Raw genomic sequence first — 18,810 nt, 5'->3', positions numbered from 1 at the left:
TTCTGCCAACGACTGAATCAATTCTCTATGTTGTGTAAGAGATAATTACAATCTTTAAAATTACATTTCTACATTTCTTTATATAGCTTTACCAGACCGAATTTTAACCTTTTTATTGTATTAATAGCTGTACCTGGAAATCATACAAAGCTTATATAAGTAGTGACATTTCTGTTATATATATATATGGTGTCGCCTGGGAGTATTTATCTTGGTGATTTTAATAATCAGAGCTGTTAATAATTGACCTGTTTGTTATCTGCCTAAAGCCGAAACTATACCATTACTTCTTTCAATGCTCAGTTCAGGAGGAAGGGCATATGTTCTGTAGTCATGACTCTATTCTCCCTAGCTATCCTTCGCCATCGGGTGGGTGGGGGTGGTAGCGTACGTTCAGAAGAAATGTTGTAATCGGCTGTTCATTAAGAAACTCAATGCTTACAATATACATACTAGCAAAATATTATCGTTGTAGAATTGGCATATTATTGCTAGTCTAAATAACATAGATAATTCAAACAAGAGTTTTAACTGATGCGGCAAAAGAAACTATTATTACTCAATAAAAAAACTTGATATAACTTGTCTCGAAGGAAAGCTCTAAAATAATACCAGTATTCGTCTGTTTATCCCAGTTCTAGAAGTGTAAGCCATGTTTAGTTTCAGAACAGTTTTCGATGGTTCGTTGTTCTACACAAGTCCTGGGAGTTGACTGGTTTGCAGTAGACAGAACTGGAGTTTGAATCCACAGAGCAAAAGATTCTTGTGTTGAGACGGAGAAAACGTATGTGAAATTGCTACAGAAAGGTTTAATATTTATGGAGCAATTCTGGCTTCTGATCGGTTGGTAGCAGAACGTGAATTAATTCGATTCGTCAGTTCCTAGCAGCATCATTTATAAATAGAATCTCCCAACTATGCAGGATCATACCCCATTATAACACTGTTGTGATGGGATGTGTCTCCTAGCGGCTTTGGCTGCAGGGAGACAGGGTAGTACACGTCAAGGATTCGTCACTTGACACTCAGCCCAACAGGTGAAGGGCCGGGAACCTGGGTAATACCTAGGAGGTCCACCCTCCCAGGCCTTGTCACCGGGCTTTCCGGTGGGGCAAGTTTATTGCTTGCTGCCTGAGGTGCCCCGACCGGGGAATGCTGATGGGGTTACTCAGGCAATTTTTAAAATTGCAGGAGTGCCCGTCCTTTAGGGGAGCCTGTGGGGTTCCCACTTTCCGGCCTTGTGCCACATAATACTGATGTGGGCAGCATTTAAATAACTACCCCATTATAATCCAAAAACACTGTAAACACTAGTCTTGTTTCTAATTGTCTTGGACTTCTTGACTCAAGCTATGTTGGTTCAAGAGAACTGCGCTTGAGAATCGTGCAACCCTTGTTTCACTATACTCTTCGTACAGACAGCCTTTCTCTCTCTCTCTCTCTCTCTCTCTCTCGAAAGACGTTATTTACATTTGTTTATGGAAGATGGATGTGAGCAGTGAAGAGGAATGTGTCAACAACACAGTTCCCATCTTAGAAAGAAATTTCTTAAATACAAAATGGAGATTTGTAGCCTTTTATGAAATTGTCGACATTAAAATACATAAAAACTGAAATGCATAGGAAGATTATTTTGGCATCTGTAAATTTTAGCTCTTAAAGAGATTAAGAAATCACTTTGAAAAAGTAGTAAGCTACATTATTCTTACATGGTTTTATCGGATTTAGCATTTATGCTACTACAACTATGTTGAGGAAACTTCCTTTCTTGTGAGGCTGATATATTTATGATGGAGAATAACAATTATTTTGACTTGTAATATATTTTAAATTACTAGTAAATATCAATTTCCTTAACTTGCATGACACAGATCGAAGTGCATTCATCTTTTTAGTCTTGATTCAGAAAATTTCTGCATTAACTAAAATACAATTTCAAATCTTTGCTATGTCACACAATTAAACTAGACTGTTAATCAAACCTAATAACGCATTACATATCTATATTTAACTTTAAAAGTATATTACTGCAGAAGCATATCCAGCGTCCTTTCTACTAACCTGCATGCGTTTGGGGTAGATGTTGTTTTTGTGTAAATGCTTTTTTTCCCATTATAACTGAAAATGACATAAAAAAATAACATGGATAAAGCTCATTGTAAGAATTTTATGTTGCCGTTTTGTATTAAAATACCAATTTAAATTTTTAAATTCATTTTTATATTTTAAACCCAAATTGCTGGTATGTAAGAATTTGTTCAGATCAACCTTAAAATGTTATTCAATCTATTGTCCTTTATATTGTTTTGTGCTTTTTTGTTTTTTCACAATATTTCTGTAAAGGTGACTTCGGAGCTTCATATTCATTTTTTTTTTTTTAAACTTAAAACTTGAAAATTGTCTTGTAAAACTTGTGAATACACACAGAACCTTAAACTGAGCCTCTTATTTACTTCATGAAGACGGATTGTTCTTGCCCCATTGAAAATATAAATACTAATTAATTATATGAGGGCAATCTGCCCCCACGGGTTTGGTTTGAAATTTGGTCCTAACTTTGGAATCTATACCAAACCTCTTATTTAGTTCACAAAGGCAGATTGTTTTCAAATAATTAATTAGCATCTCTGCTATGACCAGCAGAGAGAATGAGAAAAATCAATCTTCATAAGAGGTTCAAAGTTCTGTACAGATTCTCAAGTTAATCCAAAAAATATCAGTGTTAAACAAAACTAAAATGAAGAATTTTGGAGGTTTCTATTTACTTGCCTCCCACGAGTGAAGATTTAGACACAAGGTAGGTTTTAATGTAGAGAACCCCCCCCCCCAAAAAAAAAAGAGAGCACTCTGGGTTGAAGCAAAAATAAAATTTTCCTCAGTCTAGAAGGACTTCTCCTTGACTGATCGATGACAGAAAATATGAACTATAATACCAGAACAGATATTATATAAAGCTAAAATATGAAAAACAAACAAAAAAATAAACCCCAAAACAATCAAGATGATAATGTAGTGTGAATATGGCAAATAATCCAAATGGTCACTCCTCATTTCAAAATTCAACCTTAAATATTTGACATTTGTTTTTTTTTTTCTTTTCTGTTGACTGTATCTACATACATTATAAACTTCCCATTAATTAGATTTTTTATATACTCTGCTCCCATTTTCAAATAGAAAGAAGGCATTCCAGTACATTGATGACTGACTATTCCTATGTGAATATTAGTCATGTGGATTCGTCTACTCTAGTAGAACCGAGGAGACATTTACAAAAAACATTCCATTATTGACAGGCATATGTTTAATAGGTAATTTCTCTCCAGCTAAAGTTGGAAGATTTAACTGTCAACTTACACTTTATGAAATATACTCTTTTCTGGAGTTTGAAAACAAAATATCTAGGAGGCCATTCTAAACTGATTTGAAAATGATTTCATTTTATTTTTATCAAGCAAATACAAAGCAACTATTCACCATTACATGGAGTATTGTTACTGCATCTAGGCTGGTGCAAAACAAGTCACTCCCTCATAGAGAGGATGCAATAGGGTCTGCGCTGTCTGCTTAAACTCCAGCTTCTGTCAAATTGTTGCAGTGTTGAATCCCTGCGTTTATTTTACAAGTACTTTCATGAAATGTGCTCTGATGAACTTGCTGCACTTGTATCCCCCCCTCCCAACGAAAATATTTCAACCCATTCGACTAGCAGAAAAATCTCACCTCTTTATTGTAGAACTCCCTAGATGCTGGAAGATTTTTCTACTCTAATGGCTTCTTGTATTTATTGCCTGCCTGTGGAATTTCCTCTTCGTTTCCCCAACCATACTGGCACGCAGAAATTTAAATGTAATGTGAATAAACATCTTACGTTAAAATCATCCTAGTCCCTATCACCGTAGACGCTTATGCTTCATTGGAATATATCTTGTTTGGAGTGAAATAATGTCTTTCCTGTTAAAGATCTCTTATTATGATTTGATAATTGTAAGAAACCTAGTGATTTATTTATTGAAATTCAATGTGTAGTTAGTTTAAAAAAAGGTGAAATTATGATACTAGCTGGGTTTTTTTTAAATCAACATAGATTTTGGTGGCAGAATTAGAATATTTCATTTGAATTTGATTTTCCTTTAGATTGCAGATTTTGATTAAGTTTGTGACACCTGGCACATCTAAAGTATTCCACTTTATGAAAGTCTTTCTGCTATGACGTGCCGCATAGCTTTGTTCAACAATGCAATGTCAAAACCTGTCATTTTATCCCCCCCCCCCCCAAACAAATGGAATCCTGATTTTCCCTCTGTACATTTTCTATTTTTCCCGGCAGCAGATATTTGAAAAATATATCAACTTATCTCCGGCTAATATCTGATTGGAGACAGGAGCTCGTCGTTCATAAATGTAGGATGACAATATATGTTAGTGATTGCACTTTGAAATTGAATGAAAATTATAAACATAGTTAAATAGTTTGAGACATTTGTTTATCCCTCTCTTCATTTTTTTTTTTTTTTTTTAAAAGATGTCTATGTAACCTTGTATAGGATTATTTTTAAAAGATGTCCATGTAACCTTGTATAGGATTATTTTTAAAAGATGTCCATGTAACCTTGTATAGGATTATTTTTAAAAGATGTCCATGTAACCTTGTATAGGATTATTTTTAAAAGATGTCCATGTAACCTTGTATAGGATTATTTTAAAAAGATGTCCATGTAACCTTGTATAGGATTATTTTTAAAAGATATCCATGTAACCTTGTATAGGATTATTTTTAAAAGATGTCCATGTAACCTTGTATAGGATTATTTTTAAAAGATGTCCATGTAACCTTGTATAGGATTATTTTTAAAAGATGTCCATGAAACTTTGTATAGGATTATTTTTAAAAGATGTCTATGTAACCTTGTATAGGATTATTTTTAAAAGATGTCCATGTAACCTTGTATAGGATTATTTTTAAAAGATGTCCATGAAACTTTGTATAGGATTATTTTTAAAAGATGTCTATGTAACCTTGTATAGGATTATTTTTAAAAGATGTCCATGTAACCTTGTATAGGATTATTTTTAAAAGATGTCCATGTAACCTTGTATAGGATTATTTTAAAAAGATGTCCATGTAACCTTGTATAGGATTATTTTAAAAAGATGTCCATGTAACCTTGTATAGGATTATTTTTAAAAGATATCCATGTAACCTTGTATAGGATTATTTTTAAAAGATGTCCATGTAACCTTGTATAGGATTATTTTTAAAAGATGTCCATGTAACCTTGTATAGGATTATTTTTAAAAGATATCCATGTAACCTTGTATAGGGTTATTTTTAAAAGATGTCCATGTAACCTTGTATAGGATTATTTTTAAAAGATGTCCATGTAACCTTGTATAGGATTATTTTTAAAAGATGTCCATGTAACCTTGTATAGGATTATTTTTAAAAGATGTCCATGTAACCTTGTATAGGATTATTTTTAAAAGATGTCCATGTAACCTTGTATAGGATTATTTTTAAAAGATATCCATGTAACCTTGTATAGGATTATTTTTAAAAGATATCCATGTAACCTTGTATAGGATTATTTTTAAAAGATGTCCATGTAACCTTGTATAGGATTATTTTTAAAAGATGTCCATGTAACCTTGTATAGGATTATTTTTAAAAGATGTCCATGTAACCTTGTATAGGATTATTTTTAAAAGATGTCCATGTAACCTTGTATAGGATTATTTTTAAAAGATGTCCATGTAACCTTGTATAGGATTATTTTTAAAAGATGTCCATGTAACCTTGTATAGGATTATTTTTAAAAGATGTCCATGTAACCTTGTATAGGATTATTTTTAAAAGATGTCTATGTAACCTTGTATAGGATTATTTTTAAAAGATGTCCATGTAACCTTGTATAGGATTATTTTTAAAAGATGTCTATGTAACCTTGTATAGGATTATTTTTAAAAGATGTCCATGTAACCTTGTATAGGATTATTTTTAAAAGATGTCTATGTAACCTTGTATAGGATTATTTTTAAAAGATGTCCATGTAACCTTGTATAGGATTATTTTTAAAAGATGTCTATGTAACCTTGTATAGGATTATTTTTAAAAGATGTCCATGTAACCTTGTATAGGATTATTTTTAAAAGATATCCATGTAACCTTGTATAGGATTATTTTTAAAAGATATCCATGTAACCTTGTATAGGATTATTTTTAAAAGATGTCCATGTAACCTTGTATAGGATTATGCACATTGCTGAGCAAGGAGTATAGCTACTCATTATCCGATTGTTTCTTGATACATGTTTTACTTTGAGTTTAATGATTTGTCTTCTGTGGTGATCAACCACTGTTGAAATATTTATGACTGACTGTGTTATTTGTTAAGATTATAAAAGCAAACATAAATGTACATTTTAAAAATGGTTCAATTATAAACAGGCCCCTTATTAGAGTAGGTATCCGTCAGTTTTTACTGACCCTCCCCAGCTCTGCTTAAAATCGAACTTCCACAAATTCTTTTCAACAATTTCCCATCTGTGGAATACAATACCACGGGAACAGTTCATAGCTGACTACAATATGTTCATTTTTAAATCCAATGTAAACAAATTCTTCTTGAGCAGTTTGCTTACATAATCAAATCTTGGCCATTCCACCCTTCGTTTCCAATCTTCTCATAGTGTTGTTCATCACCAACCAATAATCTCATTTCACAAAATTCGAAGATATCTGGATGTCCATACAGGGCTTTCACTCCTTTTGCATGAAACTAGATTAAACTTATGTAGCCTATATTGCCGACCTTTATATCTAGCAAGTGAGTTCCAAAATTCATAATGATCGATTAATTAGTTTACAAGTGAACCCTGTACATACAAATATATGGACATAAGTAAATAAAGATTCAAATATTTTCAAAGGAAAATTCTATTTTACTTAGTTTAGCTCTCTTAATGTTTGATGTTCATGTAATATATTTGTTCTACTATATTGGAAGTGTTTACATTGTAATAGTTGTCTGCTTAAATTGGTATGCATTCATCGAACTCTGGTTTGGTCGTCGACAACTGACGAATTTGTTTATATAGAGTTCTGACATTTCTTTGTTTTTAAAATAATCCTGATTATTTTTGCCTGATAATCTGAATTCTTTGAACTATTTCTTGTTTTCACTTTTTTTCTGACAGAACTCATAACAAAAGCGAGAACCGAAATGTTGCTTATTTAAAAAAAACTGTTTCTTACTACAAATGTGCGTTTTAACTTTTAAGATGTGGAATTCGAGATATGTTCACAAAATGTTGGTATTCGATTAGATAAAAACAAACATGGGAATCTTGTAAACTTCACTTCACCTTTTTAAATGTATAATTTTCTGGAAATTTCCTTTTAATCATAATTTCTTATCTTAATAAGGTTTTATTTTCATATCCCTCTTTTCACTTATTGTAATTATTACATATTTAAATGCAGATTTTTTTTTTTTTTTTTTGTGCAGGGGATGGGAAAACTTGTGTATGGGCCAACTTAATACTTAAATAAGTAAAATAAATATTTCTTTTGAAATATTTGTAGTTTTATTTTTTTAAAGTTAGATATGTTTATATATTTGTATGTACAGGATTCAATCCTAAACTAATTAGCCGATTCATAAATTTTAGAATAGAGTTGTTAGGCATACGGGTGGGTAACGTAGGCTATATTTAGTTTTATGCAAATGGCGGTAAGAGGGTGGAAACTCTTCATGAAAATTTAGATCCATCCGATGTTTTTGAAATTTTAACAATAGGTGTTAGACATCAATTAATAAATATTCTGTAAATTTCATATAGACACAACCTCTCATTTGAAAATTCAAATATTTCAGATTTACATTGAATTCGATCCAGAATTGTTTGACACCAATTAAGCTGGAAGATTCTTTAAGCTTAAATTTTAGACATTGGCTTTTGATCCAAATTACAATAAGGATTTAAGACAAGGTTTAGTAGCATTATATCTTGATTGTAATCTTCGTAAAAATGGTGCAAAACTTTTTCTAGTTATGTACAAAATTGTGGTGCAGTTTTATTCTTAAAATTAAATACTTTTCCTGCCTCCACAACTTCTATTATTAACTACAAGAAAGACAGGGTCAGGATATATGCTTTAGGTGCATCTCCAACGAGTTGACAAGTTGTATAACGTTTATCAACACTCTCATAGGTGTGCATAGCTGTATTAATGTGTAATATTCTATTTCTAAGTAGATAAATATATAGTTATATCTAGCTGTACCTACCTAACATTGGTTAGTGGAGTCCTTTTAAGTTTCTACATTTTATTGGTTTGACCATAAAATAATATTATAAGAGTTGCTGATTTGTTATTTTTAAGTGATCGTTTACAAATATTAGCAATCATCTAGGTCGGAATAAGTTATGTTGTGTTGATTTAGGTGGGTCCAATACATTGAACGAATTCCATGTATTTTCCAATAAAAAATGTTTCTTAAAATATTTCAAGACTCAAAGATTTCCTGGTGATATCTGTTATGCAGATATTGTAAATGTGAGTTCATTCCATCTCCACAATAATCAACAATATATAGCCAATGATAGACCTGTTTTCAAAATATCTTGTAGTACATGAAATAACAAACTTGCTGTACTTGATAGTATGTGTGCTACTCTGTCCTTAGCAGCAGCAGCAGCAGCAGTAGTTAAGCTGGTACAGCCACCCATGGTGCTACCAGCAGTGTTTGTTCTGGACAGGGTATTAAGAAAACAAAGTTGGTTCATCCTTTGCAGTCTTAGTCTTATTAAAACACGTTAACTTTCAGTGCTTGATGACATTATGTGTTATGAATAATCTCCAATTGCTGTTGTACAAACACAGGAAATGGTATTCCATCACACACGTTTTATCTGAGCTTAAGTTTTGACTTTGGCCAAATCCAGCTTGATTGATGCCTGTTGCGCTATGGTTTACAGATGATGTGAAGCGCTTTTTAAACTGTGATCAGTCTTTATAGTTAGGTATGTTTATAGATTTGTATATACAGAATTCACGCCGAACTAATTGACCGATCATTATAAATTTTCGAATATAACTGCGAGGTGTAAGAGGATATTTAATTTTATGCAAAGAATGTAAAATGGTAATAGAAGTTCTTCGTGAAAATCAAGATTCTTATTTTTGTGAAATTTTAACTATTTATTATACATCAATAAATATTCCTCAAATTTCAGTTTCTTTCGAGTATTTTAAAAGGTTTTTAAGGAGCATAATATGTCTCTCTCCCTCATTTGAAAATCCAAATCTATCAAATTTGCATTTAATTGAATCTATTATGTCTGGATTTTAACCTTCCTGAGGGGACATAAAAATGATGCAAGCCTGTTTGTTTTCTAGTTTAATGTATTTTATGTTTAAAAATCGACTCCCCAAACCTCAATAAGGTTTACATTTGTATTGCATTAGCTACTCCTTTTGTTTGGCTGTTATTAAGTGGCATTAACAGGGTTTAACTTTTTTCTATTATGACATATAATAAAAAAGAAAATGGTGAAAACTTTGTATACTTTTGTCTATACTTGAAGATAAAGATCTCTTTAAACGGTCCAGTTCAAGACATAACCTGTGCATTGTATTATTTATTATTATTGATTTATTATACAAGAATTTATTCAAAAACACTGATTTAAAAATAATAAAAACTGAAATCTTTTGGCCTTGAATGTAAAATTTCTTAAACCTTTTCAATTTCCACAAAAGGCTCAAAATCAGTGATCTTTCATGCAGAACTTCATACCAGCAGAACGATTGAAGACTTGGGCAGTGTGGAAGTTCTGTCACATCTAGTTGTTGTTCCATCTGACTATGGATAATTTTGATCAATACCGCACTTCATGACGAGTTGTTGTATTTCTCAACCTAATATTTTGTTCTTTTTTTTAAGTGAATATTAATAAAGTATCGAATCAAGTAGTATCATCTTTAAGTCTAGCTTCTGCAGAGGACTGGTGGAATTTTAACCATCATAATTCATTTTATTACATTCAGCATTCCAAATCAAATAATTCAAATATTGAAAAAATAGGAAAACATTTTATATCACAATAAAATTTATTTCCCTTGAAACAATGAACTGTGTAGTTGACTCATGAAAATTAGCTTTATCTCAATAGTCAAACATTCTCACTTTTTATATGCTTGGAATTGGGTGCACCTGATATTATATACTGAAATGTCTTCCTTCCACTAATAATATATATATCAGAACTTTTGGGGAGGTATCGGTAAAAATTGTGCCCATCTTCTGATTCTCAAAACGGTTCTTTTTATTGTTTTTTTTTTAATTTTTGTTTAAAACTTGATTTTCACGGATCGTATTAATGATGAAAATATTGATAAAATTTATTGATTTTTAACTACCAGTAAAACTAAAATCTATAGATCATGCCAATAAATGTATTTTTATGTTTGCAAACATATATGCACATATTACATGGGTTTTTGAAGAAATCCGACCCACCTCCATTAAAAAGCAAACGATATTTAGAAATTAAACCCCCCACCCAAATACAAAAAATAACTAAATTGGTAATTGTATCATAATTGGGAATTTAGAACAGAATTGGTAATTATACCAGAATCAGAACAAATATTAGAATCGTCCCATTACTAATAAATAAATCTATAAGGATGTTCTAATTTGCTTGAAGCATTTTGCATAGTGTGTAAGGAGTTGTAATTGAAGGCTATGACAATGCAGTCTTGTATAAAAACTTGTCATTATTCTTTTTACCTATCTTGTTCTAAACCCAACAGTGTTTTTCTACTAGACTGCGTTGTCATAACCTTCAAACACAACTCTTTTCATTTTTATGACTAATTTGAAAAGTATATAAATGTTTATATCTTTGCTCTATTTATTTCTTATTTGTCGTGTAGGATAACACAATTTCTTGCTTAGTGTTACACTAATATATATATATATATATATATATATATATATATATATATATATAAGACGAATACTAAATTATATCAACTAAACTTTGTTTAATGTTCAATCAATAAAGGTATAGATATTAATCTTTTTTCTTTTTCGTTTTTTTTTTTTGCAGGTGAGTTGAAAGAAAAAATTATTGCCGTCAAGCTAAGTGATGATTTTTTTTTTAATTTTCGATTATACTACATTCTGCTTGAAAATATTTCAAATAGCTTTTTTTATGTTCCATTTTTTTTTTGTTTTATTTAAAGGATCCTTGTTTAAGAGCACCTTTAGTAAGTTATGTATATTAAGAAATGAGCGTTTTCTTTTCACAACAGAATCAAACTATTTTATCTTTTCTAGGCTCAGATGATGAGGAAAAGTTTGTATTAGTCATTAATGTTTTGAATTTAATCTAATTATATGAACATCTTCTTGAACTCTTAGTTCGCAAATTTGTGGTCTAATCTTTAGTGATGTTTGTTCCTACCCACACAGAATTTAGTCTTAGTAGTTCTTACAAACTTGGCCTTTGGGCCAAGATGAAAGTGTAGTATCTGTTCTTTAGATTCTGAACTTTAATTTCTTGTTCTCTCTCAATGGAGGAGAAATCTTTCACAACAGAGACAATTTTTATTTTTGTTGCTTTTCTCCATATTAAAAAACGACCCTGGTGTCTAACTCTGTCCTGTGGGGAGACATTGTAAATAGGAACTCTAGTTTCATAACTGAAGCTACTCATCTATGCTGGGTAATGTACAATAATTGTAATATCACAAACTCAGATGTGGATAAAGAATATGGTGAGGATATTGTTGAAATGTTTTGTTACAAGTGATGTAACACTTTAAGATAATTAAATATCATGGCCAGATAAAAATTAAATTCAGATACTATAGGGAGATGTGTGCAGATCAGAAGATTATTTGTTTGGTCATATTGAAAGAATGGATGGAAGTGCTTGTGTTAGATGCAGAACAGGTCAGTTAGGGAAGATCAAGGAAAATCTGGCAGGAAGTGATAAGGAGATAGGTTAGTTTGGAAATCAATTTCCAAAAGTTGTACAATCTTCAAATCAAATATGATCATCACTTCAAATGATTGAAATCGGTTCAATTTTTTTTTTTTAAATATAATTTTGTTTAATTCACTTGCGATCCATTAAAGTTATGCAAATACTTTTAATTTTATATATAACCACCTCCTCTCTCAGTAAGTTACCCAGTACCAATTACAAAGTCATAACACTGTTTTTTAATTTGTATTGCCTGTGACAATTACAGTACAAATTCTAAGAATCTAATGCTTCCGGAGTTATAATGTAAGAAAAAATGTTTTTACTTATTACTTGCAATAATATACTCCCTCTGGTCATATATTTTTGCTGCCCCTGCACTCCAAAGAAAAAAGTATGTGATGCCTGAGAAGATGATATCATGATAAAAGAACAAGATACTACACTGCCCTTTCTGAATTGAAAATTTAAATTGCTTTATTCTGAAATAGTATATCAATCTAAATTTAGCATTAAAGGACAATAATAATATCAGTCTCTGATATAGCAGTACTACTTGAGTTTCAACTGCAGACAGATACCAAATTTCTATTAATGATAGATTTATGATATAATTATGTCATCACACCGGTTCTCATAAGATCACTAAAGTTAAGTCAGTATCAGATGCATGATCATTTGGGAATACCAGGAAAATAATCATATTCTCTGACCAGGGTATACATTTGGCTGTGAATGTGATATTTCTAGAAATATCCTTCTTTGTTTAAGGTGAATACCACACCGGGTATTACCAAATGTGTCATTGTTATTAAAAGTATAATTTTCATAGGAATAATAGTATAATTTTGGCTTCAAATACTAAATCTATATTGCTAGTAAATTATCATCATAAATATTTTCTTAACAAATGTGCAAGAGGAATTTGTTTTTACACAGTGATATTTATTTAAGCTATAATTTCATATTTCATCATTTTGAATTAAATTATTGGCATTCTATAAAATTCCATCTAAGTATCAAATTCTCTTCATTCATAAATTCTTGATTGTAACTGATACTAGCTGTTTTACAATGAAAATCTATCTCATTCATATATTCAAATGGAAACTTTTTTATTTATTTATTTTTTTTTTAGAAGATACAAACTGTTGCATGTATAGTTAATAGCTATCTGTATTTTTCTTTTGAATTAATTGATTTTCCGTTGAGAAAGAATAATAAATTTACTAAACTTTTGTAGTTACTTAGCTCTTATTAAAACTAATTCTAATTTTTTACAGTTATATAAAGTTTTTATGTTTACAATATTGGATAAAGCTAAGAGAAATTCACCCATTAAAAATCACATTTATCTAAAATTCATAATGAAATGCAACATCTAAATGCTAAGGCATTTCGCGTTTTTATGTATGCTATCACTTTTTACATTTTGAAAATGAGATCGCCACATCAGCAAAGACAATATAATTTTGACTTTATTCATTTTAAAATACATAATTTGATCTTGAAATAATTTATCATTGACTGAATAATGCAATTTTAAATACATGCATTAAAAAAGTGACATTCGTTTTATTGATGTAAGGAATATTGAGATTGCAATTTTGGTACTAAGAAAACAATTATTTAAAAAATCATCAATTTTAAATAGACAGACATTTGTTTTATTTCTTTAAGGAATATTTGATTGGGAATGAGTATTTTTCTGGAAGAGGAAATAATCATTTCTTTTTACTAGTAAGGATCCTGACAGACATTATTTGAAAGGCAATATTATTTTTATCTATAAATTACAGAAATTCACATAGGACACAGAGTCCTAGTATTAGTTAATAATAAATATAGTTATGGGAAAATGCCTTTGGGATTGAGTCCTAATTTATAAAAATTTGTATTTTATTTTGAATACAAACGATACCATATTGGAATAGATTTCCCCCAAAATGCAAACATTTAAAAATATTGTATGCAGAAGGGATTAATAATGAATTTGAACTTTTTGAAAGTTATAGATATCTTTAAAAAATACATTTCCTTTCAATTATTTTTTATCGACCAAATTTGTTCTTACATTTGTTTTCCCCAATAAAAACATTTTTTATAAGCTTTATAGCATATGTAATGTCTGCTTCTCATCAGCGGCAATAGTTTTGGTGCCCAAAATGGTACTGCTGCTGGTGTCACCAACAACTTTTGTCACCAGACAAGATATTAATAAAACAATGTTTGTTCATCTTTACATAGATTGCCTTAGCAAACCACATTTTCTTTAGGCCTTTACATACATTGCAATAATGATCAACCTTTGATGCCACATAAGCACCGGAATTAATTATTAATATTTGTATTTAAATAATAAAAAAATATCACCCTTATTGTTATAAACTGGCTTTTCCAACCCAGAGATTCATTGCATTCACATTTGTTTTGTAAATACTTTTAGATTCTATAATGTTGCCTGGTTAGGTTCTGTATCCAAACTAAAAAGACAAATAAGGAATGCTAACTTTTAGTCAAAGAATAAGTTATTCTCTTTAACTGTTTTTTTTTTTTCATTTTCAGTGTTTAAAATCTCCATATTAGCAAACGGCTGAATCAGATTAAGTATTAAAATGTAAAGTGTATTTATTCCCAATAACATGATACAGCAATAACAAATGAGAATATCCTATTAATGTCTAATTTTTAAATGTAACTAGGTATGCTTATAAGCTGGTGAAGTACTATTTGCATTCTAAATCATTGAAAATAAAATAAACAAAATGCGGTTTCCCATTGAGTTACTCAAATATAAACTAGAATTTTGCTTTCCAAGCTAAATTTTTTTTTTCATTGATTTTCACTGATTCAGGCCACAGACTTCACCGTTTATAATAAAAACTAATAGCCGGCATGGTCGTTCAAGTATGAATATCTACTTTAAATAATGTTTCATTGGAATAAAAGCTGTCCAATGTTAAATCCATTATTCACTTCACATCGTATCTAATTGTAAACAAAAAAAGAAATTAAAACTGTACATACATCAGTTAATAGTCCAACAGAAAAAAAGCATTATCTTAACTTCAGTTTTCTAATGATCTCTTGTTGCCGAATTGGTTAAAGTTTCTCTGATCATAGGTTACCTACTGAACTCTGGTTAAAAAAAAAAAATGTTGTGCGTATTTGATAGACATATATATTGGAACGAAAGTACTTAACCTTGTCCATTCTAAACTAAAACTATTGAAAAATGAGCTGGCAATGCTTCTTTCGTATTTTCTTCTTTTATATTTTTCTTTTCGCCTTTTTTTTATTTATTTTTTTTCAGATAATATTAATTCTTAAACCCTCTAGATTTTTATATTTCTTTTGCTTCATGCTTATCGGTTTATTTAAATGTTCTGTTCTTATTACGAGAATAGTAATCTGCAAGGTATTCATATATTACCAATTTGTCTCCTGAGCAAAATTACTTCTGAATATTTTGAGGCAAATGGCAAATTTTCTTGGAAGATTTTCTTATTTTAAAGCTGGAAAGATTTTCGTTTCATCATATAATTATTATGACGGTCAATTCCATTTGGCAGATAATTTTTAAGCCTTGTGAGGTTCTCTTTCAACAATTTCTGATTAGGTTCGTTGTTTCTGTTTTGACATATCAACCATTTTTGTGTTATTTAATGCTGAATCCAGTAATTTTGGGAAAATAAAACAAACCTTTTATTCTTCAAATTCTTTATATCTTCAAATATATTATGGTGTTTGGTTTAATTGTTTTGTAGAATAAAATTGTTGTTTCTGACTTTGCAAAACATGATTAAGTTTTGAAATGGAAAAAAAAAGCAATAACATCAATATTTGATACATTTTTGGTCAGTACGTCAGTATCTTCAGACAGCCTGATCTGGTAGGACCAAATGCCCTAAAAGGTATTACCACTTCGGGAGTAACTAAGTGGGTACTCCACATTCAAAACAGCCACCTAATTGGACCTTACCACTGGGTGTCTTTTAAGATCATAACCATGACCACAATTTCTGATTAGAGTCTAGTCATATGTGTAAGATTCAAACTGTTTCTCTGCAGTTTGATGTATAATTTTACCTGCCCATTTAGTATAATGGTTAGTATTGACTAATACATAATGGTTAGTATTGACTAATACTAATACAGTTCAGCACTGTTTCATAAAATTGATCCCCCCTTGCTAAACATTCAGCAATATAAAATGCGCAGTCTAGGGAAATGAGTGGCACCCTCCCCTATATACAATGGAAAGGAAATTCTACTACACCCCATCTGTTTAATTTTTCTTTAAATGCAAACAGTCGGCTGAAGGTTTTACTGTCTTTCTAAACGGTTGCAGTGTTCTCTTTAACAATTTAGGCTAGTATTGACATGAGTGACCATTAACAAAAAAAAAAAAAATTAGAATAACAATTTTATCAGCTTTGATTGTTTTCTTATTTCTTTCTCTCTCCCTGTCTCTCTCTCGCGTTCCCACCCCACATACACATTGATCAGAAGGTTTAATCTTTATACACTTGAATGCCTTTTTATAAACTTTTTCTTTTGTATTTTGTTATACTGTCTTAAAGTACAAGTTGTCATTCTTTGAAAAGGTTAACCTACTTTTTTAAGCAAAAAAAAAAAAAAAAAAAAAAAAAAAAATCATGTCCTTTTTTTTTTCTCATTGACACTGGCACTTCAAATTTATCAGTGTTGGACAGTTTACTATATATTTTCACATAGCTTGCTCTTTTAGGAAAATAATTCACTAAACTATAATCTCAGAAAGGATACTACTTATATTTTCATCTCAATTTCAAATCGGATTACTGTTGTAATTATTATATAGTTAATTTCCAATCGTCTGAGAACAATATAATAATTCATATAAATCTCTTTCAGATAAGGAAATAACTTGAAAATGCACAGTAAATAATTTTGATGTTTCAAATTTACCAATATGTTTTGTTAAATTTTATTTACTCCATCTTGGATTACATTTTAAAGGTGACATAAAAAAAATTCTGCACTATGTTAAGTTGTTCATAGTTTCTTAATTTTCAAATCTGCAGAAAGAAAATGCGTTTAAGAAACAAGTACTTCTTAAAATGTACATTAAAGGTAGTATATTTTTTAAATAAATTTGTTACTGCAAAAGAATTATTTAAATTATATGATGAAATTTTTCAGATGAAGCATGGAATAAGGACCCCGAAGCCGAGAAACTCGAATGGAACACATTTCATCGATGTTTGTTTATAAATGACGTGTGCATTAGCAGTCAACCGGTATCGATTGAAATGTGTCCTGTTTGGATTTCTTGGTCCTTATTCCATACCTCATCCAATTTTTTTTTATTCTTATTTAAGGCAAATTAAAATTATATTGCCAAATTTTTTTTTTATTTTTCAATAAATAAGAAATAGCATGTAGTAAACTAATCAAAAGCGATTAATAAAACGAATGTGACATCTTTTGTTATTAATAATTATTTTTAGATTGGACTGAGCAAAGCAGAAAGAAATGGTAGATTTAGCACAAGATGGCTGATTTGTGAGTCCTGAAGAAATCGGAAGTCCACTGCTTCCATAACTTTATTTATAGAGAGAATTCAGACAGAACTCTCTCATTGGCTGATTACGTGGTTGTTGAATGTTGAACTGTGAAAAATAGAAACCAGAAAACTTAAAAAAAAAAAAAATACAGCAAATTCACGGAGTTGCTAACAAGATTTTAGCATGTCTGATCATCTCAAGTTGAGTAATCTTGCAGAAGATTACTGATATTGAGAAATCGAGAACTTTTAAGAAAGCAAGAATAACACCACTAAGACCACATAAGAAAATGTAGATACAAATTTATTTGTTAAATGTACACTCTTAAGGTGCATTTGTTCTTTCAAAGCACCTATACTTTTTCTTTTATTTTGATGGCTTATTTTCTGATAAAAACGTTTATTTAATTTTACCTTGAATTGCTAAAGTTATCATCAACACTCTGATCCCCATCTGGCATCAATTGTGATGGATGGCTCTCGTCTGGGTGAGGCCCCGTGTTTTGACAAGCTTCTGGGTTTGACCTTTACTCCTGATCTGAAATGGAACACGTACATCAAGTCTGTTGCCAAGGTCACTGGAAAGATGGTGGGATCCTTCTACCGCTCCAGAAGATATCTCACTACTGATGCAATTCTCTATCTATATAAAAGCCAAGTATGTCCAAGGATGGAATACTGTTGTCATATCTGGGCAGGAGCTGCTAAAAAACAGCCTATCCTGCCTTGACAGAGTACAAAATAGACTTCGTGGCTTAGTGGGGGATGCCCTTTTCTCTACCCTGCAACCTCTCTCCCACAGAAGAGACGTTGCGAGCCTATCCTTGTTTTATCATTATTTCCATGGCAGGTGCTCATCTGAACTCCAATCTCTGGTCCCCCCTTGCCAATCTTTCACGAAAAACACCCGTCTAGCTGAATCCACTGTGAAAAATTTCCCCCACTCTATATCTGTGCCTAAATCAAAACGCGGATTCCTCTTCTTCTTTCTTAGAACTGCACGCCTGTGGAACTCTGTTCCGTCTGCCTGCTTCCCACCGGACTGCAACTTGGATGTCCTCAAGTCCAATGTTAACAAATTCCTAATGAACCGCCCCCTTAAGTAAACACTTCATCAATTCTCCAGACTAACGTAATGTACTTGCAATAACCCTTATCCCCGAGTGGCTTCCAGGCCTTGATAGGTGGTGATCACTGTGTAAAAAAAAAAAAAAAAAAATAATAATTTATTTAAAACTAGCAGTATTTAATGAGGAATT

The 18,810-nt window shown here is 30.9% G+C and overlaps 1 protein-coding gene across 5 annotated transcripts in view; it reads left to right on the top strand.

Moving 5' to 3' along the window:
- The window catches only part of LOC145239869 (prolow-density lipoprotein receptor-related protein 1-like), a 520,067-nt gene that overhangs the window by 82,258 nt on the left and 418,999 nt on the right, over window positions 1-18,810 (top strand). The gene's annotated exons all lie outside the window — the stretch shown is intronic.

The sequence above is a fragment of the Euprymna scolopes genome, chromosome 19, assembly GCF_053919585.1.
Source record: "Euprymna scolopes isolate OS-2025 chromosome 19, ASM5391958v1, whole genome shotgun sequence".
NCBI classification, from domain to species: domain Eukaryota; kingdom Metazoa; phylum Mollusca; class Cephalopoda; order Sepiida; family Sepiolidae; genus Euprymna; species Euprymna scolopes.
This window is presented reverse-complemented; position numbering and strand designations above follow the sequence as displayed.